This window comes from Paramisgurnus dabryanus, chromosome 3, assembly GCF_030506205.2.
Source record: "Paramisgurnus dabryanus chromosome 3, PD_genome_1.1, whole genome shotgun sequence".
Classification (NCBI taxonomy): domain Eukaryota; kingdom Metazoa; phylum Chordata; class Actinopteri; order Cypriniformes; family Cobitidae; genus Paramisgurnus; species Paramisgurnus dabryanus.
Window position 1 is genome coordinate 2,020,779 of NC_133339.1, and position 14,157 is coordinate 2,034,935.

The 14,157-nt window shown below is 39.2% G+C and overlaps 1 protein-coding gene and 1 long non-coding RNA gene across 2 annotated transcripts in view; both read left to right on the top strand.

Moving 5' to 3' along the window:
- LOC135733733 (Fc receptor-like protein 5) overlaps positions 1-14,157 on the top strand; it is a gene marked incomplete at its 5' end in the record, with an annotated part of 237,936 nt that overhangs the window by 48,048 nt on the left and 175,731 nt on the right. The gene's annotated exons all lie outside the window — the stretch shown is intronic.
- LOC135734113 (uncharacterized) lies at positions 284-2,069 on the top strand. The gene is made up of 2 exons (XR_010527166.2): positions 284-1,318; positions 1,770-2,069. It is a non-coding gene; the product is annotated as an uncharacterized lncRNA (long non-coding RNA).

The window sequence follows — 14,157 nt, forward strand, 5'->3', positions numbered from 1 at the left end:
CATAACATTCAATTTTAAATCTAAAGCAAGCATATCATCTTTTCAAAAAATCCTTTTCACTTTCTGGTAAGCCGTGCTAGGTGGATGTTTTACCTCCACCCCCAGGAGATTCCTGGACCATCAGTCACTTAACAGGCTTGTTACACTGTCATCACACCGTGGACAGTGATGCTTAAAACCATCCCTTTCCCTATTTTACACACACTTCAGGTTTGCAACTTGCATTATTTATAAAAGATTATAACTTGTAATAAAAATAATAAATGCAAAAGATAATACCTTGTTAAAACTTCTTAACACGCACCGGCCCGGCGGCGGTCCCTAGGGGGCGTTTTTACGTGTTTTTGTACTTTATTTAACATCAAATATTCAATCAACAATCATAAACTTTGCATTATTTGAAAGTTTAAACACTCAAAATTCATGTTCTGAGCTTATTTTTGCAATCAATACACTGGTGTGGAAAGGGTTACATGAAATGCAGACGGAACGCATATAAAAATGGGTGTGGGTACTCACATGTCTTGCCATATGGTTCTGATCATCTCTGACAATTCCCAAAAACTTCAACGTACATTGCAATGTAAGGGTCCACTCTTCAAAAAGCATCCCACGTTTTAATCCAAAACAACGAAAAATAGTGATAAATCCAGCAATACCCTCCTTTATTTACATCCGCGCGTCCGCTAAGTATGATCGATCATGTTTATTTTCTATCAAATATCGAGTTTTATCAGTGAAAATCCATCTCTTCCTGCTTCGTTGGACTCTTCCGATAAATATCCCGCCCTATTTTTCTGTTTTGTTCAATCAGATAAGGTTTGACAACTCAAAATGAATCGGGAACACCGATTTGCCCAGACAGATGTCCTTCAGCTAACCATAGGCTTTTGACTGGATTACGCCAAAACAAAGCCAGCCAATGCTTAGCCAGCAAAGTTTTGATGGGCAGGGGTAGTAACCAATCATGAAACGATTACAAGGATTCAACTTACGTCAGTAAAGTGTACTTCTGCGCAAATCTACAGAAGCGCATGGAGAGGAATGCCCACGCCCCCTCCCTGCGCCTTTGTTTGTTTGGGTAGCATAGCAGCCGGCTAGGCTCTCCGGAGCCGCTGAGAAACCTCTCAAAGGTTAGATATAACATCTCCATTGTGGATTATCGACTGCAGAGGACTTGTTTGTGTTGAGAGTGTTTTGGAGAAGTTGATAAAGAGCATGATCGCGGAGCAAAGATACAAGATTGGATATAAACGAAACCGCGTCGTCGACGAGAGATGGACCGGACTATGAGCTCAGCTGCGCTCGCTTGGATAAAGTAAGTGGATTCTTTTGTTCATTAGTTATTTTACGTTACATTTCTAGTTTCTTGTTAGCTGTTTTGATTATAAAGTAACAGTGGAGATGACTAAAATACGAGTTTTACATGGTTTCATTTTCTATGACATGTTATATAAATGAATCATTTTTATAGCTACATGAATCAAATGCACAGAATATACAAACTAAAAACAAGATATGTGGTGGAAAATATGAGTATTACCAGCTGAGAAATATAGGTTATTTGGCAAACATAAGACATTTGTAATTATAAATATATTCATGTAATGTGTGTATGTGTGTATGTATTATGTTCATGTATATTACATCATAGTTTCTCATACAAATAGTTGTATGTCTCTAACTTTTGACTCAAACTAAAATCCTCTCTTGCTTTGTGTGTGTCTGTGTTGTGTTGTGTTGTGTTGTGTTGTGATGTGATGTAACAGGTCTTCAGCTGACATCCAGAGGAGGACTGGAATCTGGAGTGCATTCATGAGCGACCACATTCAAAATAGCAAGTATTTTGTTATAATGTGCAAATGTTTTTTTCTGAAATAGTTTTTTCTATGTGCTTTGGTGGGCAGAGAAGTTCTGAATTGATATACATCATGTAATATGTAGTCCTGACTCATTTTCTTTTGATAATCATGTCATTTTGTTATCATGTGTATATTTGGAGTTTCCAAGTGCACTTTTTCTGAAAGGACGCCTGGACTTTTTTGAAATAAAAGCTCACAGAAACAACATTTTTTGGAGTATCATTCTCAAATTTGAATCACAGCATGGTCAGACATTCAGTTTACCTATATGGTGTCCCCAGGTGTCTCAGATGACCATTTCATACCTTTTTTGCTAAGTGAATGTTATTTAAAGAAAAACGGAAGTCATTTAATGTATATTTTACCTTGTTTTACTCTGTTTCTTTACTACTCTGAGTTGTTATGACTATTAGGCAACAATATGTCAAGTGTCTAGTTTCAAACAAGACCAGAATTATGAATATAGACCATAGGGTTTAAGAGCTGCAGACGTTTTAGTTTGGAGTTGTCGTTTTTCAGAAAATGCTCAAAAATAGAAGTGCTGGCTAACAGGTTAATAAATGATAACAAATACAAAAAAATGATAAATGTTAATAAAAAATAATAAATGCATTAGTATAGGTGACACCCCCATGCCCAGTTTAACATTATCAGTAACATAATGATTCTCACATGAGAGTGTTTTGCTCTGGTGGGCAGTCCACACAGAGTCTTTCTAAGAAACATAAATTCTATATGTATATGTGTAGGGTGCATCTTCCAGCTTTCGACGGTCTTCAACCCATGCGCTTTGCACGCGTAGAGGGCCGTGTGAGGGAGGAGGGTACTAGAGCCTCGTTGGTTCCCCATCACACATGGATGTTGTCCTCAAATTTATCTCCCTCGTCGTCCTCATTAATTTGTACCCGTTGGTACATTATCTTACCCATTCCTTTGTCGATAGTTTTCTCAATCAAACCCCTGATACATGGTATGCAACAAGAATCACACAATGCCAGGATATCAACAGCTACAGCAGCTGACATCAGTAAAGAAGTTATCAGTGTACCTCATTTCCCAAACCATTTTCCATCATTTTTGTAAATGGGTCATCTATTCCAGCGTTCTCAGCCAATTCATTTGACAAGTCAGTCAAACCTTCTAATGCCCTTATAATGCTCTCATCAGGGGCAGTATTGTAAGAAATAAATTTTCAGCATCTATCATCTATAATTTTTTTAAACACCATCAGTGACGTTAGTCCCAATTGTTCAGTTATCCCCTTAACGTAATACTATCAATTAATCCAATCCAGATTTTTATTTAGGGTTGACCACCAGAAAAGAATTGACTCAAAACTTGCAACAATCTGATTTTTCACTTTGTATTCATCTGGCACCCCCTTGGAACCCCTATGGCATCAACTGTACACTCTATATACACATATTATCATAAGATCCACCAGGCAGATTTCTTTTCCCCCTGTTTATACTCTTACAACTTATTTTATCATGTAGGCTCCCAAAATCAGGTAATGAAAACATTTGAAATGGCATTATTTAATTGTACAAGGGTACAGGTTCCCTTCCAATTTACTCTCAAACTTGGCCTTAAATTCATGTCAACACACATCCACATGTGTCTGCCCTTTCTGTGGTCTGGCCTATAAACCAGTTTGCCTTGTATTCCTCTTTGTCATTTGTTACATCTCTTTTTGGCACCACCCATCTGTGAAAGGGTTATCTTAAAACATGTATAATTAACCTTATAAGCCTGTATATTTGGTGGGAGAAACATTTTCATTATAAGAAACAAATAAACAACATTCATGCAATCTTCATCCTCCATATCCTTAAATGCTTTGATCATACATTACCCATTAATTGTTATCTCCAAATCCAGTTTCTATGGTTCATCACATCACTATCTAAAAAATAAGGTTACAGTGTTTATTTATCATATGGTTATTTCAACATAATGACATGGAGACAGTCGCCGGGGGTCGTCTTCTCTGGTACCTGGAAGCAATGAGTATTATAATACCACAATTTGGAACATTTTACCTTAACAGCTGTTGGGCTAGCTTCTGTGACCTCATACGAGCCTTCTCGTCTGGGTTCATCCCACTTACGCTAGTAAACTTTGATCTACACCCAGGTTTCTACAGGAAAAGGTGTTGCAGTCTCATCACCAGGTGTCTCTGTGTGCCTGCTTTTAATCTGTAAAATAGCTTTATGGTTTCTCATTAGTTCAGCAATATATTCATTAATATTCATTAATATATTCATATAATATATTCATTACTATTCAAATAATTTTTTAGATCCTCCTCATGCTCCAAATTCATTTCATTTTGATTAGCTTTGAACATTGATGTTTCTGTTACCAATTCATGAGGGGATAAACGTGTTTCCCTGTTAGTACTAGATCTTATGGCCATGATGAGCGCTATTGGTAAGGCCTGAACCCAATTTAGTTTAGTCTGTGCACAGATTTTGGCTATTTTTGATTTGATTAAACCATTACACCTCTCAACCGCCACTTGAGACTGTGGATGATACACTGATCCAAATTTTTGGGTTATTCCTACCCTAGCAAGTGCTTTTCTCAACAGGTTGGCCTGAAATCCTGGTCCATTATCTGCCTGCAATACCTTGGGAAGTGCAAATCTTACGACCACTTCCCTCTTAAGTGCTCCAGCCACTGCTTGCGCACTCTGCGTTCACACTGGATTGAAGCTTCTGTCCATCTCAAAAATGTGAAACATTTTCTCCTTAATTGGGTGGATCATATCTACAAAATCCTTCACTAGATGCACAAATGGTCCTTCCACACTTGGAAACAGACGCATTGGGTGTACTGCTGGTTTGACATTTCTATAAATGTCACATTCTGACAAAAATTCGCTAATTTAGTTTTGCATATTGATAAACCAGAAACCCTGTTGTCTCAAAATCTCATCTATCATCTCCCCCCTCGCGCAATGTTCACTACCATGCGCGTACATCATCACCATTTTCTTCATTCTAGATGGTATGAGTAATTGTTGTTGCTCTGTTCTCCACAAACCTTTTACATTGACAACACCTCTGCTTTGCCACTCCATCTTTTCAATTTGTGACGCTGTATTTTGCATGTCTCTGATTTCATCTACAGTTACGTCTGCGGAAATATTCACCTGTTTACTGTCAGTCTTATTACCTGACCTTGTCACTACCATGGTCATGGTTTCAGCTCGCTCTGGTTTTGCCGCGCCTAATTTTGCTTCCGCGTCTGCTTTTTAATTTCCTTTTTCATAAAATTAGTCTCCTTTTGTTTATGCCTTACACTTAATTACATTTACTTTAGCTGGTTTTTGTATTCCCTCAAATAGTTTTGTGATCTCTGTAAGATGTTTAGTTGGGTGGCCGTTACTTTGCTTAAACCCATTATCACGCCATATTCCCCCAAAATAATGCACCATGCCATCATTTTTTTTCAATTTCCCTATCCAATATACTTCTGGTCTAACTAAAAGGGTTAGCTCCTGTTTAGTTATTTTGGTTAGACACTGCAACGTTAATCCCTGTGTTTTGGTGGTAACATCTAATTTACACAAAATTTTCCTTGCAATTAATGTGATCGGAACCTGACGTGCCATCAGAAATTGATTTACAACAGCTTTTCCTTCTATCTGAACCTTAATTGGTTCTGACAGACACATTTTCATAGGTTTACCAGAGAATCCTATTGTTCTAACAGATGATTGTGATGCAACAACCCCAGGTACCAATTTTGGATCAATTGAGCTACATGTAGCTCCAGTGTCAATTAAACATTCAATTTTTACTCCATTAATAATGCATGTTAATTTAGGTTCTTCCCAATCATTTTCGGATAATGCTACCTGTTGGTTAATTGGACCCTCCGAACACCCCTATTGCTTCCATGGGTTTGTTGGACAGTCACGCCTAGCCTGAGTATTCTCCCCACATCCCCAGCAAACATTGTTTTGCCCGAAATATGGACCCAGATCAGCGGATGCCCTGTTCTGAAAATATCCCCTTCCTCTGCCTCTTGACCATTTTCGAACACTAAACCCTCTACTCTGTCCATTAGGTGCCATCACATTCACAACTACTGGCTGAGACGGGGCTGCGCCCTGGGGATGCTGCCATAGGTTCCGATTTTGGGTTTGATCCGCAGCTTGTTTTGGCAGATCAGCTACCTGTTCAGACTTATTAGGAGGGTGTGTTGCAACCATTTCGCCCTGAGAGTGGCTCGCTGACTCATATGACCCTGCCCATCCCACTACATAGGTTCCCCTGGGGTCCTAAATAATGTTTTTGTGTCTTTTCTTTTCCTCCAGACTAACTTGAGCCAGCTTTCGTATAGTCTCTTTAGCTTGTTGCTCTAAGTCTCTTTCGTGTTTCTGGTGTTTGGAAGCATGGTGTTTTAGGGTCTCCACCTACTGGCTGTGTGGCATTGCATCTAGCCCTGGGGTGTCACTCAGTTTGTTTTGCACAGACACTGGCAGTGCGTCCAGCAGTTCCTTTCTGAAAAGTCTGGTTTCAAAGTCTCTTGGGTCAGTAGTATCTTTTCTCAGCCCCTGCCCTCTCCAAGTTTGCATGTTTTTAGCAATCCACAGTGCACAGTCCTCCTGACCCAGTGCAGCGGGGGTCAGTTTGGTGCTGTCAAACTTGACAGGAAACTCAGTTCTCAAGGCACCCCAAAGTCTGCCTCTGTAATAGTCAAGAGCCTGGCCGTCAAAATCAGATGAAACCACGCTCTGTCCCATACCTGCTAACCACAACACATCCTCCATTTCTCTTAAACTAGTAATTTTTGCCAGTAAGGCTTTTTATGTCACCCACCGCCAATCTTGTACCTTGCGTCTCTTTCTCCAACGCAGCAATCCAGGGACCAGCACCGTCTCTTAAACTTGGCAATAAGTTTATTATAGTCTCTAAATCTCTATGAGCCCATGGAACATACACAGCTGTTTTTCCTTCAATACGCAATGGAAATACACTCACACCTGGCTCATTCATTCCACCTCTAGGGGTACTTTTCAATAATGGGGATCTGTCCTCTATTGGGTCAAAGTCTAAAGCTAATGTGTCCCTATACTCCATATCTCTGTTTCTCTCCTCTACCAACATCTTCGCTCTGTAAGTTCTTAATCCATCAGGTCCTGACATTTTTGTCATATCTATACTACCTTTAGAGGCTGGGTACTCTTGTGTCATTTTCATATTTAGCCAGTCGTCAGTTTCTCGCTTTCTCTGTTCCATAGCATGCACTGCCCTAACCTTTTGTTGCTTAATCACCCTTTCTTTTGCTCTCTCGCTATCCTGCCTTTCTTGCTCCAAAATCATCCTTTCTTCCTCTTGTAATCTTTTACTAAGCTCTCTGTCCTGTGACAGCCCTGCTAAACCCAAAGACTTCACCTCTTTAGATAATTCTGTTATTTCCTTTGCTCTCTGTTCAATTATTCGGTCCAGATGTTCTAACTGAGTCCTGGTATACTGACTAGCTCCTCCTTCTGCCTGACTTTGTTCACTGAGTGATCCTTCCTTGCCTCTATGCATCTCATCATACAGTTCCACATTTCCCTCAACTTCTAATTCCCCTTTAAGCTGCATAGTTCCTTTAATAACTGGATACAGTGTGCTAGCATTTGGTGAAGCAACAGGAGTGGTTGGGGCTGGAGTGAGAGCTGTTAAGGGAGGGCCACTCTCAGAGGAAGTAGTGAAGGGAGGGCATTTTGTGTGTGTGGTAGAGGGAGGGCATGGATTGAGGGAGGCAGAGGCAGTGGGCGGTGCATAGGGCGGTGGCTTAACTGTTGTAGTTACCACAGGTAATTGGTTTGCAGTGTCTAATGGTTGTTCTAGCAATCTTGTCTTTTCTGTTCTTTCGTTTTGCTTTGCCATCTCTCGAGCTCTGACCTCTTCTCTATCAGCCATCACTCTTTCAGCTTCCTTACTCCAGCAACCTCTAGCTTTTTCCCACAATTCCATTCCATCTAACAAAGCTTTCCTCTTCTCTTTCTTTCCATCCTTCTTTGCTTTCAACTCCTGATTAGCTATGTAATTAGTCATCCAAATTTTCATACTCTTTGTTTTTTCTTTATTCCATGTTCCCTGTTCTGGCCAGTGAAAGGGAGGCTGCTCTCCTTTCTTATATTTGTTACTTCTGGTATACCATTTAAGATCATTACACCACTTAGCCAATGCTTTACCATCAAAGCCTTTGTCTTGTAAGTTACACCATTCCACCGGGGCCACAGTGATAGCACGCTCTAATTCTTTTGTTGCTGCTTCCATGTTACACTGAATGGTTGTTTGCTTTATTTATTTAACAATAAATCAATGCACTGCTCTGCTCTATAAAATGTTCCAGTTAGGCGACTGGAATAAATCACAAAGGGTCCCACAAGTATGTAAATGATCTACTTTTCACCAATCACTTTATCTGTCACACAACCACTTTTAAGATTTGATTCAAATTTAAACTTAGCACTTACAATGACCAGTTCTTTATATCCCACAATTTTCTTTGACACATAAATTTTACAACTGAAAAAACTTCTTATCTCAGGCCAACTAAAACTAACAAAAAATATCTCTCTGATTAATTGGGCTATTTTATATGCAGACGTAACTGTATTGATCTCAGAGTCTTCTGTTTTAATTGTTAAACTTCCTTCTGTCAACTTTTCTTTTGTTAAATCAAATACACTCAATAATGAATTTTCAATATTAGATAGAGATTTCAGGTTCCACCAAAATTCAATGTTTTCACTAACAACTGACATTCAATAATGGACAATATTTTTCACACAGGATAACTCTTACCCCTAACCTTCAAAATCAAAATTTTCATATGAATTGAATGAGATGCAGAAATCCTTTTTTGGGACATTTTTTTTAAACTATTCACTTATGGTAAGTCCTTACCATGCAACAATTAATAAACACTTTCTTAACTTTAAAGGGACACCATGAAACTTTTTGGCCACTAGGGGGTGCTAGACACGTATTTTTCACTTCTAGCGCCCCTAGAGCCCACAAGCGCCGCAGCACTGTCGCAAAGGAAAGGAACTGGCCAACCTTAAAACTAAACTAAAAACTAAACATTTAAAATGCTAAACGATCAGCATTTTGAGACAACAGGGAGAAACGCAGTCATGTTACAACTTTCTGATGAGGAACTCGTCGTGGCAGAAGCCATTTCTCAATCTGAAGGTTGCAGCCTCCGGATGTCGTATTTCTAAGCTGTATACGTCATCAAGACTCTCTTATTTCACAATATTAACAATTACAAAGTTGACTATTATACATAGTTAATCGTAAATTGTTGCAGTATGCTTATGACTTGCGAATGTAATGCTCAGTTTACCTTAATAACCCAGGCTTGATGACATGTGCAGCCTGCATATTTGACCTCCGGAGGCTGCAGCCTTCCAATTCAGAAACGACCAGACGTATTTCCTTGCCTTTTTCCAAACAAATATTGTTGCATCCTCTCTCTCTCCCTCGCCACCAGGATTTTCCGCAATGGCGCTCGTTATTCCTCTTTTTTGTGTGAAAATCGCTCCAAATCCAAGTAAACCCATGCGTTTAGGTCTGCCGCTTTGTAATACGTCACGCGAGTGACAGCGGAACGCAGCAAATGAGGAAGAGAGAAGAGAGAAACGCTCGGATCTGATTGGTGAATGAGTAGGGTTTGGTTTTACACTGTGAGCAAGTTTGACTGCTGTAGCATCTTGGATTGTAATGTAAATACCATAGACACAGTAAAAGAAAGGTAAATACGTGAACACAGCATCTGAATACAGGGAACTATATGCAATATAATCGCCGTAATTTATAAAGAACATCGCATTTATGTATGAATCAACAGTTTATATAAAAAATTGCCTTAAAGGGGAATCGAACCCGGGTCGCCCGTGTCATAGGTCCGTGACACTAAAGACTGTGCCACAGAGTCACATAATAGAGACTGCTCTCTACACTCCTTAAGTAGCCTCCAGCAAAATTCACGTTAAAAACAAATTGTGTGGAGGAAGTGACGTATGCCGTAAAGCAGTCGAATTTTGTAGTTTTTTTTGTACTCTGGTTACTACCAGAAACCTTACGTTTTAAAATACGAGTAAAAGTGATACAGACCCCGTCAGGCTATGGTAGACATGTCATTCAACCTATTTAAAGTCGTTGTACTATCACAAGGGTCTTGAAAATTTATTATGAAGGTTGAAAAATTACATGGTGTCACTTTAAGTTGGACAGAAGCTTTTTCCCTTGTCTCTCCCGAGTTTATTTGATAGAGTAATTTATAGTATCATAGTTCATCGATAAATTACCCTTAAACACTGTGTTCATCTCAAAGAATACTTTATAGTATCAAAGTTCATCGATAAAGCACCCTTGAACACTGTGTCCATATCAGTGAGCTCTCTATAGTATCATAGTTCATCGATAGAGGCACTCATAAACACTCACTCAAGCAACCCACTGGTTTTTCCCTCACTCCAGACTCTCTCGCTCACCCTCGTTTGCACATTCTAAGCACCTTGGTACACAAACTATGCAAACTCTTCATATTTGTTTCATAGAGCAATTTATAGTATCAAAGTTCATCGATAAATTACTCTCAAATACTCATTTAAGCAACCCACTGGTTCTCCCTCAACAAAAATCTCTCTCTTATCTCACTTTTGTTTCATAACTTAACCAGTTACATCAAAAAACAACTAACAATCAAACCCACTGGTTTCCTTTCCTTTAAAAAGATATATCCGTACTCATCTCAGATACTCTTATTTAAATCAGCCCACTGGCTTTACAAAATTTAGTTTCAAAATTAATGTTTTAGTTTGAGTCCATAAAATCAACAAAATTTAGTATAATTAAATGCCCTCTTGGCTATTAACAGTCAACGCCCTCTTGGCTATGTTAATATTAATTTCCATCAACTGTTTCACAGCTGGGTCCTCTTGACCCTCAGATAAGAGTACACTTTACTCGTAAGACCAGGTTTCCCTATTAGAGATAATTTATCTTGTAATATCATCCACAAGTCCCTTCTCATTAATCGCATTACTAGTTAGTTTATGAGTTACAGAGAGAATTCAGGAATTCAAATGAAAACGCCGGGCTGTCTGTGTTTTCCAAACAGAGTCAAAAATCCCATCAATGCAGGTGAAAAAATGCTATAACGCTTTGCTTACCTTAATTTAAGAAGCAAGCGGCTGGCCAGCCTTAGCAGTTTAACACCCACAAAGAAGAAACAATCGACTCAGGATGGAGAACATCTCCCCCCCGACCGTGAACGGCCTCTGAACGATCCCACTCGGTTGTCCAATGTTCTCTCTTGTAACCCTGCTCCGCAGCGCCAAAATGTCGTGGATTTTTTCAGGAGAATCAGAGACGGTTGAGATGTAAAATTCTCTTCAAAGTATTTTATTAAAGGATTGTGTCAGACAGCTTGAAACACAATACTGGTCATAGGGTGTACACCTGGTAAAATGATAATGACAATGACCCCGTTCTGAGTTTTTCAGTATATTATATAGTGGTCCAATAGTGGTCCAGTAGCCCTGCCTTTCTTTCACTCTGTACTATCCCAATGCTCAGCAGACTCCTGCCTTTAGGACCCTTAGCTCCTTCTCATAACTCATGACAACCTGGTGATGCTGTGACTTTATCTCTATAACATTCCAAGCTGGTACATAAATCCTCCCATGAGTGGTAAAACTCAGTGTCTTTGTTCTCTAACACATCATACAACTATTTCGCTATCCTTACCAAGGACACCCTTATCTCCTCCAGGCCCAGCTATGGACCTACACATTCATGTTCAAGCAACAGAGAGACAACTTTATTTATGTAGACATTAAAAACATACCATATAAAACATTTATACTAATCTGTAAGATAAAACACTCAAAATTTCTCTACCATACACGACCATGAGGTCGCGGTGAGCTCAAAAAGTTATAATTACACGGGGATGCTTCAGACAGTGAGACCTGATCCTTCCCATTAAGCCAGGTCTCAGTCAAAAAAAAGAGATCAACGTCTCTCGACAGAATAATGTCATTGATTGCAAATGACTTATTGACGATAGACCTCGTATTTACTAGGGCCATCTTCACGTATACAGCAGGAGACACATCACTATGTGTAGATACAGACGAGGCATACTCTAGGCAGCGAAGGTTGTTATGGTTAACCCCCCTCTTCCTCTTAAAACTCTGCCGTATATGATTAAAACCAAAATACGCATCTCGGTGCGGTGGCATAACCGCTACTAGATGCGAGTACCTCACATGTCGTCTCCAAAGAGCCGACCCCGGGACCTTCTCTGCTGAACCCGCATATCCAAGGCATCCTGCTATAAAAGCACGCTCTCTTCTCTGTTTCACTCGCGCCCCTCCTCGCTTTCCTCGTCTTTTACTGCGCTTTCTGCGGAGTCGAAAACAATCCGGCCAGCCACTTAAATCCACAGGTAGATGGGGAAAACATTGGGGATCACAGGGCTTTTGACCACCTGAGCAGCTCGATGCCAGCGCAACCGTTCTCCGAAGACTGAGTAAAAATTCCCGATCATAAACTTGCAGAGAGTTCACTTGCTGCACAAATAACGATAAAAACGGATTTAAAACAAACAAAACATAAAACAGGGACAGCAACCGACGGCATGCCGAGTGACTATGATAAAAGAGACGCTCACGTTCTCTAAATACACGCAAGACACTCCCTTAACACTAAACTCTGATTACGCATGAGATTATGCGAGTATTTGGCAATGCGAGCGTCTCTTGTCAAGTTCAAGGCAGCAGGCACTTATTTTGGCATGACACGTGATGCACACACGATCTCTCAAAGCGCACAACACATATTTTGAAATGACAAACCACACACATGACAAGCTACATACATGTTGTGATGAACTCCGCATCGTGCACTTCAAAAAAAGAAGTCACCAGGCGCCACTGTTTTACAGGTATTATTTATGCTATTATAGCAACATTACACACTAACTAGGGTTTAAATAATGGTATCAGAAAGAACGTGACCTTTAAAATGCACCAGAATACAAGAAATCCAATCTGAATTTTTAAATTTTAAAATTTTCCTGAGGGAGGACTTCGGACCTCAAATCACTTTACTCTTTATATCAAGAAAGTGACAATATGAAAACCACAAATTTCTGTTACAAACTTTCACATAGCATTTTAAGATTATAATAACGTTAAAAAATAAAATCCATAATTTGATTTTCAAAGATTTATTATGAAAACTGACAATTTTTTTACAATTTTGACTTTTTTTTTCAAAATGCTATATATCTATTGAATCAATATATAAATGTGAATTTATCTTTGCCATGTTATATTCATTTAGTTGACTAGCGGTATACACTGATTAAAAAAATAAACATTAATGGCATTCATTAAAACACTAACTTTGTCATATTAAGAACACTGTCATTAATGCTGTCATCCTTGGAACGTCGTCGCAGAACTTTTTTGACAGCGATCAGCTGCAAAATGTTTTGGTCCTGCTCGATTTTCGTTGACTTCCAGTAAAATGATGGAAAGTTTTTCATATGATCCCCTGGGGTCAATGTGTTAGCATGACAGAAACTTCATGCTGTCCTGTGAGAATTTTTCCGTTGCCCGAGTGGCAGAGTTGCTTACGTTTCTTCCCCGCCACAGAAAACCACCACAGGTTTATCAAAGTCATCATAAGTATTATTTTGTTTTTGTTTGTTTGTTGATCACGAAGTACAAAGTAGATGAGGAAAACTAGGATTCTGTGTGTATAAATACGCCGCCATTATTGTTTACAATGTGTGGAATTATGAGCTGTGATTTGTTGAGTGGATTTATTGCATTCTGCAGAAAAGGAGGAGTGGCGTTTATCTTTTTTTTTTATGAAAAAAGGAGAAAAGATAACAGAATAACACGGCAGATATTGGATTTAATGTGCACCTGCGTTGTGTTATTGATATGTTAAATAGGTTTTAGGAATGATTTCGAATGGTAAAGCTCATTGAAATGTTTTGTTTTGGAAGAAAGGCATTTGAAACAAAGTCAAAGAAGGTGAAGTGAGCCTTTTAATTAAAGAAAAAGGGATTAAAACACTGTTAATAGATCATTGTCAGTAATAATAATAATTACAAAAGAATGATATGGCCATAATTAATCTGAGGAGGTGTGAATGTTTATTCCCTTGACATTCTTGACAATCTGGAGATTCTGTTTCGTCTGTAGCTTCTCTTACTTATGGCGTTCCTCAAGGATCAATCCTGGCTCCTACCTTGTTTG